The sequence below is a fragment of the Leuciscus leuciscus genome (assembly GCF_965113295.1).
Source record: "Leuciscus leuciscus genome assembly, chromosome: 9".
Taxonomy (NCBI): domain Eukaryota; kingdom Metazoa; phylum Chordata; class Actinopteri; order Cypriniformes; family Leuciscidae; genus Leuciscus; species Leuciscus leuciscus.
In genome coordinates this window covers 10444504-10459184 of record NC_138733.1, presented here as the reverse complement: position 1 = coordinate 10459184, position 14681 = coordinate 10444504, and the positions used below count along the sequence as shown (strand labels likewise).

At 37.7% G+C, this 14681-nt stretch overlaps 1 long non-coding RNA gene and 1 pseudogene across 2 annotated transcripts in view; one reads left to right on the top strand and one right to left on the bottom strand.

The window, feature by feature from the left end:
• LOC309506215 (NACHT, LRR and PYD domains-containing protein 12-like) overlaps positions 1 to 14681 on the bottom strand; it is a 239496-nt pseudogene that overhangs the window by 147511 nt on the left and 77304 nt on the right. The window contains exon 9 of the transcript XR_014211625.1: positions 4888 to 5061. The product of XR_014211625.1 is annotated as an NACHT, LRR and PYD domains-containing protein 12-like (transcript). The remainder of the gene's footprint in view (positions 1 to 4887; positions 5062 to 14681) is intronic.
• The window catches only part of LOC309506453, a 191062-nt gene that overhangs the window by 170835 nt on the left and 5546 nt on the right, over positions 1 to 14681 (top strand). The window lies entirely within an intron of this gene.

Below are 14681 nucleotides of genomic sequence, written 5' to 3'. Positions count from 1 at the left end.
AAACAAGCCAAATCTCTCTGTTTATCAAATATGGCAAATTAAATTGTAATAGCTGGAAAATGAATGATGCACTAAAATGAAATTTATTGACTAAAACCCAAAATTATGTACAAATCTGGGCAAAACGGATACATGCCAATTTTAAATTAGGTTTTTTTTTTTTTTTTTTTTTTTTTTTTTTAAACCCAGAAGAAGAGTATTGCTATATGTCAGCAGGAAACTTACAGCTCTCCTCTTACGCAGTTAAAGATGCAGCATTTTGCTTGCACCAGTTCTTCTGCTGCTGCACAAGATGGGAGCACTTTTATAATTTTTTGGGTCAAGAAAGAGTCTGAGTTTGCGATATATTTTCTCCTCCCTTATTGCAAAACGCTCGCTCTGTCAGGATGTGCTTAAATCCACAGCAACAACGTGTTCCTGTCACATCACATTTGTGCACTTCAATAAGCCAACAGAAATCAGGTTAAAGGTGCAATAGGTGATTAGCCTGACGTCATCATACTCAGATTCTAGTCAGAATATGAGCCTGATACTGCTCCATTGGGCTGTGATTATGGGGCGTGTTTCAACCGAACCAGGAAAGAAAATGCCTCTGCACTCAATTGGATAGACCTACAACCAATCAGAGCAACGGAGTAAGTGACGGATGTTCTTCATTCATCTTTCCGATCGACAAATGCCTTGATCGCGGTTCTCTGTTCCTCTTTTAAAATTAAGGGCTAAGTTCGGCTGGCATCCAGGCTAATCGGTGATTGAAACAGTGGTGTTTTTTTTGTTAAACTGGTTGAAGGTCTGCTCATTTCCTGAAATCAATCACTATGCTAAAGGGTCTAAATGTATTTCTATATATTTCTCTCTCTCTCTCTCTCTCTCTCTCTCTCTCTCTCTCTCTCTCTACATATATATATATATATATATATATATATATATATATATATATTAGTTTGTGGAAGGCATAGGGCCATAAAATGTAAATCCAATAATTATATCAGGGTTGCCAACTCTCACGCATCTGGCATGACACTCACGCTTTCAGCATCAATCTCACGCTCTCACACACGCAAGAAATGTCACACCAAAATCCATTTTTCTCCCCTCTCAATCCGTTAATTTTCTGTTGATGACTAGACCACAGCGTATTAATGACAGGAGAGGAGTTTAAGGCCCACAGCTGTAACATCTGCCTACAACGTTCTCACTGCAGTATTCTCTGATCGTTGATTCGCTGAAAACCTTGCACCTGATACGTCAGTTGCGTGTGAAAAGTTCAGAGAGAGTTCAGAGCATAGGTTCGGAGTCGGAGCCACTGATGCGCGTTTGAAAGTTTGGATGACAATCAAGGTAAGCAGATAATGAAATGGTGTGCCTTTCTCTACAGACGTAGCCTTGCCTAATCAGTCTGTGTGCCGAGAGTACAGACTTCAACTATAGTTGCGAACGTTGTCTGACGTGCGTTATGTGGGCTAGCTAATTGCTCAATAAAAATAGGCTCATGGTACAAATTATGTTTTGGCAAATCGGGCAAGTGGCATTTTAAAATTCCCCAAATGATCAAAGGCTGCCCGGATTGTGTTGAGCCTGCCACACTCAAATGCGGATGCTGAGCGAACCTTTTCATTTATTGGCCTAAACAAGACTGACACCAGGAACAGACTGTCACTTGATGGCACCCTGTGAGTGATGGGAAGTTCGGATCATTTTACTGACTCGCTTGTTCGATCTCGTTCATTAAAATGAACGAATCTTTTTTCGAGTCATTTCGTTCATTTAAGGGGCTTTAAATGTTATACTTTTAACAGCCAAATTCTCCGAACACATCCACCTACGCAGTCTTTATCATATTCTGAATTAAGAAAAGTAAAAAATAATTTACAGGGAACATAAATAATTACTTTACCTTCCGAGTCTTTCATTCATTTGTCACGTGACAGACGCAATGAACGTTCATGAACGGATTGAACCCTGCTTCAGATACGAGCCTCCTGCAGAGGTGGTGAAGCAGGCCAACACTGCCACTGTGGCATAGGCTACAACAGGCCTAATGTGTGAAACTTGTGTTGTGTTTTTTTTGGGGAGGTGGAGTAACAATTAAGTGTCCCTTTTGTTTTTAGATTTTTTTTTTATTGTTTTGATGTTGTTGTTTTACATGTTTGTTATTTAATCACCTCTATCTTTATTTTTTTATAGTGCAATCAATAAATTAATTGTACATTTTGAAAACTTTTCCATTCTATTCGGGGTTTTTTTTCTTCGTTTTTTTCATAAATCAGGGTTTATACTAAGTAAACAAGGACTGACATTTTTTAAATTAGGGTTAGGGTTACGCGTGCGCACTGATGTTTTACAGAGTCTCACTCCCGCCAAAGTCCCAAAGTTGCAACCCTGTTATATTGGTCTGAATGAAATAATGCGGTGCCTGTCAATGTTTGTTTTTACATACACTTGCGCACCCTGTACGCACAGACATCATATGTCATCAGCGTGTATCATGCTATGCAGAGTACAGACACATGTCTGTCTCGGAGCACCGCAAACAAACAGCAGCCACCTTTTACAGTTCCTCCAAAACAACAAGCTTATGCTGCGTTCACGCCATAACTACCATAATAAAGAGATGACAACCCGTGACGTTCTGACCAAAGCTGTTCACATCCTCAGACTCGGAATTATGCATTTCCATGTCAACGGTATCAACACCTCAATGAATCTGCAGCAGTCAGGTTCAAGCTCTCTAAGTTGTTTACGTTCATTATCATTGTAATGTTATGTGCTTTGAGACATTAGATAGTTTAACGCCGTCTCTTGTGACACTTTGCTGAGAGCAGCTGTGTGTGCATTCATGTGTCTTTGGATGGCAATTTGTAGGGAGGGTGGGATCGTATGCTTTCAATGCTAGCAGGCTAATGTTAGCATTTCTCAGATCACCTACTGCACCTTTGATGCGTGTACATGCTGGACAAAATCAGAGTAAGGGGCAAAAATCTAGCTGTGCCGATGGGTTTATGCTTACGTCGTACCTTACTCTGATAAAGTAAAAATGGGTTAGCGCGTTTACATGATCACATGCATTGTCATCTTATAAAGCATAACTAGGTTAAGAACATGCATGTAAACGCTCTGTGTTGATCAAACTAACACAATGGTTGAAACAACATTCAAACAGGCTTCTTGTTTTTTATAAAATTTTTTGAACACCACTATTACGATGTGCAGAACACAAAAAATATTTTTTTTTACAGAACAATTGGATACAATGCAATCACATATACTAAAATATATTTCATGAGATACTGTGTTAGTCTCTCACTAACTGTATGTATAATGTACAGGGCTAACAAGTACATTTGTGAATTTTTTTTTCAAGATTGGAAAATGACCTTTATTAATATATAAATGTTCAGCTATATGAATTTAACATGAAAACATTTTCATTTATTTCAGTATTTATTTGAAAATTGTACTCACCTCATTGTCTCTAGTTTATAATTTGGAGAATTCTTTAGAGCAGTGAGCAGTTCATGTCCTGAACGTCCTAGTTCATTTCCAATCAGATCCAGTCTTCTCAGGTGTGAGGGGTTTGATATCAGAGCTGTAGCCAGAGCAGCACAACCTTCATATGTGACGCCACAATATCTCAACCTGTAAAGAACCATGACACTGTTGTTGGGGATAAAGATGTGGGGTACTTCTGTTACTAGTAAGCATTGGAAATACTAATTGACTGGTTAGTTAAAGCCATTTCCAATGAAATGTTTCAGTATTTTATTAACACATTTACATGTTGCTTTATATTTTTACCAAGCATTTAAAAAAACTAATGAATAATTATTTAAAAAGTTGTAATGGATTTCATTTCTCAACAGGTATTGGATGCTGCTTCTCCCTTTCATATACGGTGCACACTGAAAAATGTCATCTTGTAAGACAAGTAAAATATGGTACATTATTAACGTTTCATTGATTGTTAATTTACACCTTTATCAATTTTCAGCATTGTCTATTTTTAGCAATAGTATGACCTGAAAATGGGGGAAAAACAGATTTCAGATCAACAAATCTGAATGACTAAATAACTGACCTGCATGAATAAACAGAAACAGATGTTCTGTGTATTACTTCTGTTGTATTACAAATTTATTAAATGTTTAATTTAAGTTCCAATACAATAGTATATTAACTGAGAAAGTTTAGTAGACTGAATTTAGCATTTGAGGTATAAATGATGATTATATCAGCTGTTAAACAGAGTTTCCAGCAAGAGATTCCTGCCAGACCTGTTTTCTCTTTTGTAAGTTAAATGAGTCAGATTACTGAAACTCTCACTTTTTGTCTTTAATGGCTCTTGGTGCCCGAGTCCCAGCCCCAGTCGTTGAATAGTTAGGCTGATTGGATTAGCATCTATGCATTTGAATAGTTATGCTGATTGGATTAGGATTGGTAACACTCTAGAGTCTAGGGCGGGTTCCTAAACCCGTATACTTCATTTACATGCTTTGTTCAGAGTGTCTCCACCTCGATGTAAATCCCTCCCCCTAAATGTAAATAAATTGCAATGTAAAGTTCCCTTAGTCGGACTTGAAGACTGCAGCTACCGACAGCTCGTGTTCTCAATAAAGAATCCTGCTGAAGAAACAACCAAGTCTCCTGGTCTTTGCTTCTGAGTTTCCAACACTTCTCAACATTGAGGAATATGTGTTACATTGTTACTTTACTGCTAAATTAATTATCCTACATATTTACTGTGGAGAAATATTTTTTACAGTGTATTTTATTGGGGTTTTAATTTTAAATAACACCCATTACACTTTGGTGTTTACCACTGCTGTAATGGTTCACAACAAAATTATATTAAATTAAATCATATTACTAGATGAGAGATGATCTTACCCCAGTATCTCCAATTTACAGTCAGGATTCTTGAGTCCAGAAGAGAGAAGCTTCACACCAGAATCTCCTATTTTATTCCCAGACAGATCAAGTTCTCTCAGGTGTGAGGGGTTTGATCTCAGAACTGAAGCCAGAGCAGCACAACCTTCATCTGTGACACCACAATTCCCCAACCTGTAGAGAACAATGACACATTCTTCACTCTCTCAGTTCAGAACACACAGATTAGATAAAAGAAAAATGTCAGGCGGGTTTTATCCTTTGGTTTTTGATTAGATTTTGAGATGTGGGTGTTGAAAAGTGGAGGTAGATTGCAGGGGCATTTTTAAGAGGACTAAATGATTGGAGAAGTCATCTGAGAGATAATTCTGTAATTTGTAGGTCCAGATACAACATTTTTATTAACCATTAAGGTAAAAAAAAAAAGTAAAAAAAAAAAAAAACATATGCACAGATACTGTAACATTTAGATGTATAACATGCATTTAGAAAAAAATCGGGGGAATTTTAATTCCATGATGTTAATTTTCAGTGACTGCAGTATCATACTGAGGGGAAGCTTAAGTATTCAACCATTTGAAACTAGTAGGCATGTCATCTGAAGACCTTTTGATTTCTGTCTGTCACTGACTTAGCAAGTTGTACGGAAGTGGCTAAATAAACCACTTTTTTTGTATGAGTGAGCAATAGGCAACTGACTAAAAAGGTATTAGCTAACCCTGCACCCTCTGACTAATGTCAGACTGGCAAGTTTGTGTCCGTGAGATCCACGTAACCCGGCCGGCGCTAAAGTAAATTGTAAACTAAATTTGGGCAGTTGTGGCCTAAAGGCCTCATTATACTTCTGCGTCGGACCTACGCCGGAGCCTATACGCCGTAGGCAACGTGTTGGTTTTAATTTATACTTCTGCGTCGTTGTCCGCGTTGACGCGCACCTTGGGATGTGAAACCCTGAGGGAGGGGTTCTGGCAGACCAATCACAGCGCTTGAGTCCGCGTAGAATTGACGCGTTGTTACATTTTTGGAGAGGTGCACGTCAGGGTACGCGCGCTACACACAGCCTACGACGTAGCTACGGCGGCAGTTCGACGCAGAAGTATAAATAGGCCTTAATGGTTAGAGAGTGAGACTTGTAACCTGAAGGTCGCAGATCTGAGTCTCAATACCGGCAGGAAATGGAGGTGGGGGGAGTAAATGAACAGCACTCTCTTCCACTCTCATTACCCACAACTGAGGTGCCCTTGAGCAAGGCACCTAACCCCGAAACACTCCCCAGGCGCCGCAGCAGAAATGACGCCCCACTGCTCAGGGTGTGTGTTCATGGTGTATGTGTTCAATAGTCAAGTCAAGTCAAGTTTATTTGTATAGCGCTTTTCACAATACAGATTGTATCAAAGCAGCTTCACAGTATTAAATTTAAATAATACAACAAAGTTTGTTTCAAGAGGAATTTATTGATTGATGAAATTAAATTAAATATCCCCAAAATATCCCCAACTGAGCAAGCCAAAGGCAACAGTGGCAAGGAACCGAAAAACTCCATCAAGTGACCTAATGGTGTCCTAAAACTCCATCAGGTGACCTAATGGAGAAAAAAAAACCTTGGGAGAACCCAGGCTCAGTCGGGGGCCAGTTCTCCTCTGGCATTTATGAGCTAGAGGCCGGATTGTAGTTTGAACTGTGGGATTATATGAATGCCTGGCTGAAGAGATGCGACTTTAATCTAGTTTTAAACTGGGAGAGCGAGTCTGAGCAACGAACAGTATCAGGAAGACTATTCCAGAGTTTTGGAGCCAAATGTGAAAATGCTCTCCCTCCTTTGGTGGTTCTGAATATCCTAGGTATGACCAAAAGCCTTGAATTTAGTGATCTTAAAGAGCGCGATGGATTATAGGGCAATAGAAGATCCGTTAAATAGACTGGAGCTAAGCCGTTTAGGGCTTTATAAGTCAGTAGCAATATCTTGTAATTAATACGGAACTTTATAGGTAACCAATGCAGTGATGATAAAATCGGTGTTATATGATCATATTTTCTTGATCTCGTAAGAACTCTAGCGGCGGCATTTTGGACTAACTGTAGCTTGTTTATTGAGGATGCAGGACAACCAGCTAATAAGGCATTACAGTAATCCAGTCTCGAGGTCATGAATGCATGAACTAACTTTTCTGCATCAGAAACTGATAGCATATTACGTAGCTTAGCAATGTTTCTAAGGTGGAAAAAGGCTGTTTTTGTAACATATGAAATATGATTTTCAAAAGACAGGTTGCAATCGAGTATAACACCCAGGGCCCGTATTCATAAAGAATCTTAATGCAAAGAGTAGCTCCTAGTGACAAAATTCTAAGAAAATTCTTAGAAATGTGGGCGTTTACTCTTAAAATGAAAGAAAAAATCCTAGTAAAGAAAAAAGTAATTCAGAAAGCATCTTAACCCTTAAAAGAGGTCTTAAGGTCAAAATTGTTAGGAGCACGGACGAGGACTTTTAAGAGGCTTAAGAGTTTCTTTAGCAGAGGAGAAAATGGCAGAAAGACGAAGAGGGAGAAGAAATGTGTTGCAGACAATGAATAACAGTGAGTTAATAAGACGCTATAGATTAGATCGTGCAGGGATCGTGTTTGTGACTGATCTTATTAGAGACACGCTAACATCTCCAACACAGCACAGAAATGCCATAGCGCCAGAAATGAAAGTAATTACTACATTATGATATTTGGCAACTGGGAAAATTCCATGTTTGATACATTAAAACCAACATTCAAACCACCACTTAAATAGACATGCCAGCAATCAGTGTAATTGGAAAGAGTGGAACAATTTTTATCATTCTAAGCCAAGCAAATACCTTATAGGAAATTAACAGCATGGTAAAAAAAAAATAAAAATAAAAGGATTTATATACACATATATAATGTGTGAGAACGGTCAAATAGGAAAAAGTACATGTAATTTCAAAGTGAAGGCTTAGAATAGACCCTATTCTTAAAATCACTTCTTTTTTTTTTTTCTTGGACAACCAACCAATCACAGTCTTCAAAAGATTGTGTCATACATAGCAACGGGGTCAACCCCGCCTCCTCACTAAGATGAAAGTTTTTGTCTTTTCCTTACTCAGAGTTGCTCTCAGATCGGTCCCGAATCGCTTTTAAGCTAAGACTCCTACGTAAAAGTTTTTAAGCTAAATTAAGAGTTTTCTTAGAGGATTCTTAGAATCTTTATGAATACGGGCCCAGGTCTTTTACTGTAGCGGATAAAGTAACAGGACATCCTATGATGTTAAAGTTGTATTGTGCGAGGTTTTGTGGGCGGTTTTTTGAACCGATAAGTATTACCTCTGTCTTGTCTGGATTTAATAATAGAAAATTACGCGTCATCCAATCTTTTATATCTTTAACACACTCTGTCAATTTGGAAAATTTAGCGTTTTCATCCGGCCTTGATGAAATATATATTTGAGTGTCATCAGCATAACAATGGAAACTAATTCCATGTTTCCTTATAATATTTCCAAGTGGCATCATATATATTGAAAATAACAGAGGGCCTAACACAGATCCCTGCGGCACTCCATAGTTTACTGGAGTTATGATCGATTTTTCTCCATTTAAATAGACAAAATGGTAGCGGTCAGATAGGTATGATTTGAACCAGCTTAGTGCTTGTCCTTGAACACCAGTATAATTTTGTAGTCGATCTAAGAGTATTGTGTGATCTATAGTATCGAACGCAGCACTAAGATCAAGTAAAACTAGTATTGAGATACAGCCTTGGTCAGAAGCTAAAAGTAAATCATTTGTGATTTTAACGAGCGCAGTTTCAGTGCTATGATGCGGTCTGAATCCAGACTGAAACTTTTCATAGATATCATTTTGTTGCAAGAAAGAGCCCAGTTGAGCGGACACCACTTTTTCTAATATTTTAGACATAAATGGAAGATTTGAAATGGGTCTATAATTTGCTAGATTATTATGATCTAATTGTGGTTTCTTAATGAGAGGTTTTATAACTGCCAGTTTAAATGTTCTTGGAACATGACCTAGAGATAAAGACGAGTTAATAATATTGAGGAGAGGCTCTTCCACTACAGGTAACACTTCTTTCAGTAGTTTAGTTGGTATAGGATCTAATAAACATGTTGTTGTTTTAGATGAAGTGATAAGTTTATTTAACTCTTTTTGTTCTATAGTTGTAAAGCACTGTAATTGTTCTTGCGGGGTGATAATTGAAGCAGAATTATAAGGCGCGATTGAAGATTGAACGTTTACAATTGTGGTTCTGATGCTTTCTATTTTCTCAGTGAAGAAGTTCATGAAATCATTACTACTGAACTGTAACGGGATATTTTGTTCGGGTGACGTCTGTTTATTTGTTAGTCTAGCCACGGTGTTAAATAAAAACCTTGGATTATTTTGGTTGTTTTCTATTAGTTTGCGGAGGTGCTCAGCCCTGGCCGCTTTTAGGGCCTTTTTATAACGTGACATACTGTCTTTCCACGCGATTCTAAAGACCTCTAAATTAGTTTGTTTCCATTTACGCTCTAAAATACGGGTTTCTCTCTTTAAAACATGCGTAGTATTGTTATACCATGGTGCTTTATTTTTCTCTCTGACCTTTTTTAATTTAATAGGTGCAACCACATCCAATGTTCTAGAGAGAATGGTGCTCATAGTGCTAGTTAGTTCTTCTAGTTCATCTGTTTGTTTGGGTTCAGGCAGCAGCTGAGACAAATTAGATAAGCAATTTGAGAAATTATCTATGGTGGATGGAAGGATTGTTCTGCCTGGTCGATAACGCGGCGCTGCATGACATATTACAGCAGTACGTAATATGCAAGTTACCATGTAGTGATCAGTGACTTCATCACTTTGTGGAATGATATCTATATCGGTTGGATCGGTTCCATGTGATATAATTAAATCGAGTGTATGATTAAGACGATGTGTTGGTCCGATGACGTTTTGCTTGACCCCAAATGAATTTAATAAATCTGTAAACGCAGCTCCTAACGCATCATTTGGATTATCTACGTGTATGTTAAAATCTCCAACAATTAATGCTTTATCGACATTGACTAATAGGTCTGAGAGAAAATCTGCAAACTCTTTTAGGAAATCAGCGTAAGGCCCAGGCGGTCTATATACGGTAGCCAAGGCTAGAGATAATAGTGATGTTTTTCTAACATCTAAGAGCGTAACATTTACTACAAGTACTTCAAATGAAATAAACTTATAACCCGTTTTCTGAGTAACATTTAGAATATCTCTATAAATGGTTGCAACACCTCCGCCACGACCAATCAGACGGGGCTCATGCTTATAACAGTATCCAGGAGGAGTAGACTCATTAATACCGAAATAATCATTTGGTTTAAGCCAGGTTTCAGTAAGGCAAAGTACATCGAAGCTATTATCTGTGACTATTTCATTTACAATAACTGCCTTAGGTGTGAGTGATCTAATGTTTAGAAGACCTAGCTTTAGAAATAGTTTTTGTTTACTAATAGCAACATTTTCTGTTTTAATAACAATTAGATTTTTCCTAGATCCTGCATTAGATTTATTATTTGATCTCACTAAACGAGGAATAGACACGGTTTCTATGCAATGTTCTACACTAGTATTTATATCAGTTATAATTATATCAATAATTATATCAATATATAATAATTATATCAATAATTATATCAATATATCAATATATCTTGATATATAATTGATATATATCAATATATCAATTATATCAATATATCAATAATTATATCAATACTCACTGCTGTGTGTGTGCAATTGGATGGGTGAAATGTAGAGCACAAATTTCTAGTATGAGACACCACACTTGGCTACACGTCACTTTCATTCATGTCATTATTTCATTTCATTTAAAAATTAATTGAACTTCACAGAAGTGCTGAAGAGACCTAAACGCATTATACCTTCGCAAACGACGTTGGATTCCGTTGTTGGGCCGACGGGTGGTCCTTACAATTTTATGTTCTGTATTATGAAATTCCCTCTATGTCTTTACATATTTGTACTCATGCAAATACAAATAAGAATTAGGTGGGGGGAAAAACAGAAAGAAATGCTACACAGCTTGTTAGAGAGTCATACAAATACTAAAATAAATAAAAGTATGACATCTGCAGGACTTATGATTTGTTAGATATCCTACTTTATTTACTTGTAATATTTAACAGTCTTGTGATTGTTCTTAGTGATACTTACTCAGCTGTTCTGGATTCTTTAATCACAGGCAGTAGCTTTTGAAGAACGTGATCAGCTTTATTTCCTACTCCAACAAATTCTCTTAGGGCAAAGGAATCCAGCTTCTTCTCTGATGTCAGCAACACAAAAGCAACAGCTGACCACTGAGATGAAGAGAGTTTGGCTTCCTTTATTCTTCCAGATTTCAGAGACTGTTGCATTTCCTCCACTAATGAGTGGTCACCCAGTTCATTCAGACAGTGGAACATATTGATGGATTTCTCTGGAGAGTCTATGATCCTGATCTTCTTCTTGATGTACTCAACTGTTTCCTCATTTCTCTCAGATCTGCTTCTTGTCTGTTTCATTATTCGTCGTAGGAGAATCTGATTAGACTCCAATGACAGACCCAGAAGGAACCGCAGGAAAAGATCCAGATGTCCATTTTTACTCTGTAGAGCCTCATCCACAGCTCTCTGATGCAGCTCAGATAATGAAACATGTTTAAACATAAGTGGAAACCAGTCATCATTTTGTTTGGTGATTGGATCAAACACATTTATGCTGAAGTTTGTGAAGGAGAGATGCACATATAGAGCCGCTAGATGTTCCTGAACGCTCAGATGAACAAAGCAGAAGACTTTCTCCTGATACCAGCCAGACTCCTCTCTGAAGATCTGAGTGCACAATCCTGAGTAAACTGATGCTTGTGTCACATCAATGCCACACTCTCTCAGGTCTTCCTCATAGAAGATCACATTGCCTCTTTCCAGTTGCTCATATGCAAGTTGTCCTAATATGAATATAATGTCTTCATCTGTCACGTTCTTCTCATAGTCCTTCTCATGTTTGATGTTGGTCTGAAGGATTAGGAAGTGTGTGTACATCTGAGTGAGAGTCTTGGGAATCTCTCCAGTCTCTGCTTTGCTCAACATCTTCTCTAGAACAGTGGCTGAGATCCAGCAGAACACTGGGATGTGGCACATGATGTAGAGGCTCCTTGATGACTTCAGGTGTGTGATGATTGTATTGGCCAGACTCTGATCACTGATTCTCTTCCTGAAGTACTCCTCCTTCTGTGGATCATTGAAGCCTCGTACCTCTGTCACTCGATGGACACACTCAGAGGGGACGAGATCGGCTGCAGCTGGTCTGGAGGTGATCCAGATGAGAGCAGAGGGAAGCAGATTCCCCACAATGAGGTTCGTCAACAGCACGTCCAGTGAGGCTGATTCACTTACATCACACAACCTCACATCAATCTGAAAATCCAGAGACAGACGACACTCGTCCAGACCATCAAAAATGAACAACACTTCATATTCATCACTTGCAATCATTTCTTTTGTTTCAGGGAAAAAGACATGAAGAAGCTCTGAAAGACTGAGTGTTTTGTCCTTCATCAAATTGATCTCTCTGAAAGGAAGTGGAAATATGAACTGGATGTCCTGATTCTCTTTCTCTTCAGCCCAGTCCAGGATGAACTTCTGCACAGAGACTGTTTTTCCAATGCCAGCAACTCCCTTTGTCAGCACAGTTCTGATGGGTTTGTCTTGTCCAGGTAAAGGTCTAAAGATGTCATTGCATTTGATTGGTGTGTCCTCTGTTGCTGCTCTCCTGGATTGTGTCTCAATCTGTCTCACCTCATGTTCATTATTGATCTCTCCACTCTCACCCTCTGTGACATAGAGCTCTGTGTAAACCTCATTCAGGAATGTTGGGTTTCCCTGCTGTGCTGTTCCCTCATACAGACACTCAAACCTCTTCCTCAGACTTGATCTAAGTTTAGATTTACGACTGTAGAATTAAAATAACACATTATTACATTTCAGTTGACAAAAAATAAAGTACATGCAAATTTGCAATAATTCAATAATAGAGCAATTTTACATAATTGTGTACAACATTTATATCGTAGAGCCCAATTAAATCCAGAAATTCTAAATTATACAAACTATTTTCGTATCTTAAACATTTTGGCATTTAAATAAAAAGAGGCCCATTGGTATGACATTTTTACACTAGTTTATACCTTTCTAGTACAGTGGAGAAAATAATTGTTTGATCCCCTGATGATTTTGTGAGGAAAATCCTCACTTACAAGTCAAGTCAAGTCAAGTCAAGTTTATTTGTATAGCGCTTTTCACAAGGAGATTAAGAAATGTTTTATTAAATTATAATAATATAATTTTTATGGTAGGTTTATTTTAACGGATAGAGGCAGAATATCAACCAAAAATCCAGAAAAAACACACTATATAAAAGGTTATAAACTGATTAGCATTTGATTGAGTGAAATAAGTATTTGATCCCCTACCAACCAGCAAGAATTCTGCCTCCCACAGATTGGTTATGTGCCGCATGTGAAACACAGATTAGTCCTGTCATTTTAAGAAAGTACTCCTAGCGTCAGCTCGTTATGTAGAGGTCGACCGATTCATCGGTTTTGCCGATTAATCGGCACCGATAGTTGATTGGTGGAACTATCGTTATCGGCAAAAATACATACCGATAGTTTTTCCTGGTTGCGTCCGTTGCTGGAACGGCTGAGAAGCGCGCGCTGTCATTCATTACACATGAGAGAGCTGAGAAGGGTCTGCTGGCATCATGCAGTACAAGAGCGGCCTCTAGAGGTGTAATAAAAACTATCGCTGATGCCTCGTGTTGTTTGTTTCGACACGTGATGCTGCGTGCTGCACTGAGAGCACATGCTGCGTGGAGAGAGCGCTGACATCAGATGCGCGTTTAAAGCACCGACAGCTAAAAGGTAGCCTATGTATACAGTACATTTTGTCATATCATTATAAAGTGATTAATTTGTTGACTAAATGCTGCATTAGTAGAGAAAGAACAGCACAACAGTATGTTTGTTTGCCTTCGAGGCTGAGAGGACGCTAACATTAGTAGGCTACCTCAAGCGGTTAAAACACTGACAAAAATAAACGTAAGTCCGACCCGAATGTTTAATGTCACAATTGTTACCTCTATTTGCATTAGTTTATATCCAGCTGGTCACTTTTATGCATTTAATATGCAAAGAAGTTGCATATTTAAAGCTAGAGACGTAAGATAGCAAACTGATATGTTCATACAGCCGACAGAAACATATAAACAAATCAGAAAAGCATTCGATTTCGGTAATTTTTTCGTCATCACTTTAATACATGTTTTGTTATTTTGATTAGATAATCATCAAGTGTTTATAAAATAGAAGCAAAAGTGTGAGACTATACATTTAATATTTATGTCATTTCAATGCTCTGGCATTGTAGATATTTAAGCATGACTGTTTGGATTTATATGAAATGATAACATGATAAAATTCCATATGTAACATTAACTAAGGTTAATAACTTCTGTATAAGGATTGTTCATTATTTGTTAATCAACATGTACTAATACATTTTTAAATTAAGGTTTTTATTTGTTAACCATAGTTAATGCACTATCAAACTAACATGAATGATCAAACAGTTAATGCACTATCAAACTAACATGAATGATCAAATATTATACCGATCAAATTTTGTTACTTTTTTATTCATCAAGTTGGCTTGAAAAATAACAGTTTAATAGTGTAACTGGTTT